The sequence below is a fragment of the Sardina pilchardus genome, chromosome 20 (assembly GCF_963854185.1).
Source record: "Sardina pilchardus chromosome 20, fSarPil1.1, whole genome shotgun sequence".
NCBI lineage: Eukaryota > Metazoa > Chordata > Actinopteri > Clupeiformes > Clupeidae > Sardina > Sardina pilchardus.
This window is the reverse complement of record NC_085013.1, coordinates 29488965-29493426: the sequence shown is the minus strand read 5'-3', so window position 1 is coordinate 29493426 and position 4462 is coordinate 29488965.

The window sequence follows — 4462 nt, the reverse complement described above, 5'->3', positions numbered from 1 at the left end:
TATCATGAGCCTGTGAGTACTATGGGATATACTATCAGGACCCCATGAGTACTATGGGATATACTATCATGAGTACTATGGGATATACTATCATGAGCCCATGAGTAGGCTACTATGGGATATATACTATGGCATTTCTGGAGCTGTTTACTTTCTACAGCACAATGAGCACAATGATAGTGGTCTGAGGAAGGGCTTACAGGCCTGAAACTTAGAATAGAATAGAATAGAATAGAATAAAATATATACTTTTTTGATCCCATGAGGGAAATTCAGTTCTCTGCATTTAACCCAATTTAACCGAATTAGTGAACACACAGCACACAATGAACACACAGTGAGGTGAATCACACAATCCAGAGCAGTGAGCTGCCAGCCCAACTAACGGCGCTAGGGGAGCAGTGAGGAGTTAGGTGCCTTGCTCAAGGACACTTCAGCCGTGGACTGGTTGGGGATCGAACCGGCAACCCTCAGGTTACAAGCCCGAAGCCCTAACCAGTAGGCCACTGCTGCCCACGCCACGTGCCCTTGGTTAAAAGGAATCAGCCTTAATGAAATGTAGAGAGGAGCATGCAGTAGCATAGCGGTTAAAGAGCTCGGCTAGCAGCCTAGCACGCAGTAGCATAGTGGGTAAGGGGCTGGGCTAGCACGCAGTAGCATAGTGGGTAAGGAGCTGGGCTAGCATGCAGTAGCATAGCAGGTAAGGAGCTGGGCTAGCACGCAGTAGCATAGTGGGTGAGGAGCTGGGCTAGCACGCAGTAGCATAGTGGGTGAGCTGGGCTAGCACGCCGTAGCATAGTGGGTGAGGAGCTGGGCTAGCACGCAGTAGCATAGTGGGTGAGGAGCTGGGCTAACAGCCTATCACGCAATAGCATAGTGGGTAAGGAGCTGGGCTAGCACGCAGTAGCATAGTGGCTAAGGAGTAGAGCCTCGCAGTAGCCTGAAAAGTTACAGGTTCAATTACTGGCTACCACAGTTGTGCCCTTGAGCAAAGCACTTAACCCTGAGTTGGCCCTTGTTATATAATTGACATATGTATATTTTATCTTTAGATAAAAGTGTCTGCTAAATTAATGAATGTATATGACTTGTTAGCAAATGACATGTTGGCAAATGAATTAGCTAGTAGTAATAAATGACTACTCAACTAAACAGAGTAGCCTACTGATTATTGGACTATGTGTGAATATTGCATGCTCAATACAAATAAATACTCAAGATGATAGATGACCTTGCTCAAAGGCTAAGTGTTCACTGTTCATACACATTTGTTCCCTTATTACCCGACAGCCGACTCTGAACGTATCATTTACTGTCTGTCTATTCCATGTCTAAGTGCATGTGTGTTTACACATGTCAATCACGTGCAGCCGTTGGACATTTTGTACGCTACACTCATGACGTGCACCTGGAGTGGGACTCCAACCACGTGTGTGTGTGTGTGTGTGTGTGTGTGTGTGCACGCGTGCTGGCGCATACATGCAGATAATTCAGATCAGTGAGGCCCAGAGCAGCCCAAGTAGCTCAATTCATAAAATATGGCACAAGCCAACCGAGAGTGGAGCGCTGGGATCACACACACACACACACACACACGGCTGTGCTCTCTGTCAGTTGGCATCAGGTCGCAATGCGTGAATATGGAAATCATCGACATGCAAATGAGGTTGAGTAGGTGTGCGTGTGTGTGTGTGTGTGTGTGCGTGTGTGCATGTCATCTTCAAACCTTGGTGATGTTTGCTGAAGCGAAGCGGTTAGCTCTGTACCTGCATGCATAGAGACACTCACACACACACACACACACACACACACACACACTCACACAGCTCCTGCAGCGCTAAGTGCCGCTTTCTGTCTCTATCTCTCCCTCACTGTCTCCGAGGCAGCCATGTGGTCGTGCCGGGCGACACACACACACACACACACACACACACACACACACACCTGCGCGTCGCTCTGCGCCTAAGGAGTCTGGACGTGACGGCCCGCGCCTGGTCGCTCGGCTGCTTGACCCCACCTTGGTCCTCCGCATCAGCCGTCTGCTGCGGGGGGGTCAGTGTGGGGGGGTCAGAGAGTGAGTGGGCTGTTTATGGGCTAGTTATTCGGCGTCAGCTGGCATCAGATTCACCGGCGAGACAGACACACACACACAGACACACAGACACACACACACACACACAGGACATCGCGTCGCCTGCAGGTGAGTCCAGTGGGCTGGATGCGACGACAATGATGTGATTGGCCAGGCCAAGTAGTGCCCCCACACCGTCCTCTACACACACACACACACACACATACAAACGTGTGCACGCACACACACAAATCCACATACAAACACACACAGATAGACAAACACACGCACACACACATGTGCATTTACACACACATGCAAACCAACACAAACACACAACAACACAAACTCAAACACAGACACACACACACACACACACACACACACACACACACACACACACACACACACACACACACACACACACACACACACACACACACACACACACCTCGCAGCACCCCTCCCCAGCAGCCTGGCTTGTCAGGAAGTTCCTCCTGTGAGAACAGGAAATTGGCCGAGCGCTTTCCTTTGGGGCTGTTCACTGGTGCAGAGCTCTCTCTAGTTTACGCTGCGCTCTTAATGCTAAACACACACACACACACACACACACACACACACACACACACACACACACACACACACACACTAGTTTACGCTGAGCTCTTAATGCTAAACGCTAATGCTTTGCTCTTCAGAGGAGCTAGCTACGGGGAACAGATGAAACGTATTAAACGTTGCCATCATTACAGCATCCTCCAGCAGTAATGGAGTATGGATCGCACATTACATATTCTAAAAGATATAAACACTCCCTCTTCATCTCTCTCTCCCGCACACACACACACACACACACACACACACACACACACACACACACACACACACACCATCAGGCACACGTTGCACTAGCATGGGGAGTTCCTCATGTGTTAACTCAGATGTGCAAAGGGGTGTACTGTAGTGTAGGTACTGTGCATGGGTCTCTGTGTGAGAGAGAAAGGGAGTGTGTGGGGGTTGTAGTTTATAGTGTGTGTGTGTGTATGTGTGTGTGTGTACTTGTTCCCAGTGGCTGACTAATTAAATTGGTCTTGTTGTTTACATTTTTCATTTAGCAGACATTTTTAATACAAATCGACTTACATACAGTACATATACATATACATATACACATACGAGCGCCATTGTCCCCGGAGCAACTTGGGGTTAAGTGCCTCACTCAAGGGCACAACGGTGGAAGCCGGGAATTGAACCCACAACTGTTCAGACTACTGCACCAGTTACAGAACATTGACACAGGACACACCATGGGCCCGTGTCAACTCAGGGTCCACTGGGGCGGATGTAGCTTCTGCTGCCTCTAGTCACCTTGCCTGACCCTCCACTGCTCTCTCTCTCTCTCTCTCTCTCTCTCTCTCTCTCTCTCTCTCTCTCAGAAGCCTGGTTCTCCTGATGCACAGATGGCGTGGGTAAGCCCAGGAGGCCGTGGTATATGGAGAACTTCTAGAAGCATCGTCCTCAGCTGCTAGTGTAGCCGCCTGCGTGCGCTAGTGGATGTGACCAGTGCGGATAGTGGGGCGGAGAGTTGCTCTGCTTGCTAAGGCCACCCGCTCAGCCCCAGGAGAGGCGGTAAATCTCGGAGACATGCGGCACTGGCACGGGCACCTGCATTGGCGCTGCCGTTGGCACCACTAGTCTTCTGGGGCAGGAGGAGCCTGGCGGGGCGACCGCGGCAGGTAAGGACTCCGGTGATTTCGCGGCGTGCTTTACAGCCCACAGAGTGTTGTTTTCCAGCATTCAGCAGTCGCTCTGAATGGATGACCAGAGGCTGCGGTGGGACGCCATAGGGCAGGGGGCAGTAAATTGGGGCCGCTCATATCTGCTGTTTCTTTACAGTACAGAGGTACGCAGGAGTCAAGAGTATAAGTCAGCGCCGTGTTGGACGTATCGATTTCATAACTCAGCTGAATATTGCATCGGCCGCTTGAAAGCCACTGCTCAATCATCCCAATTCATACCGCGCTCTGTTCTTTTATTTAGCAGCTGTTTCCACACCGGCACAGTTTGGCCACCGCAGCACAGGCTAACTCCGTATACCTTGGCACCGGGCCGTGATTTATACCGGAATTTACTGCGCTGGCTCCAGACTCTAGACTTTGTTTTGTTTTAAATAATCTGAACCTAATTTGATTGTGCCCAAGCCGTACTCCAAGAGATGTGTCACCTGGTGGGCAGACAAGGGCTTTTAAAACGGCCTAGAGGAGCAATGGAAGGGAACGTTTGGTTCTGCGTGGCCAAGTGATATAGGGGGGTAATTAACACCTATGGTGACTAATGTATGTGATATAGGGGGTAATTAACACCTATGGTGACTAATATAGGGGGGTTATT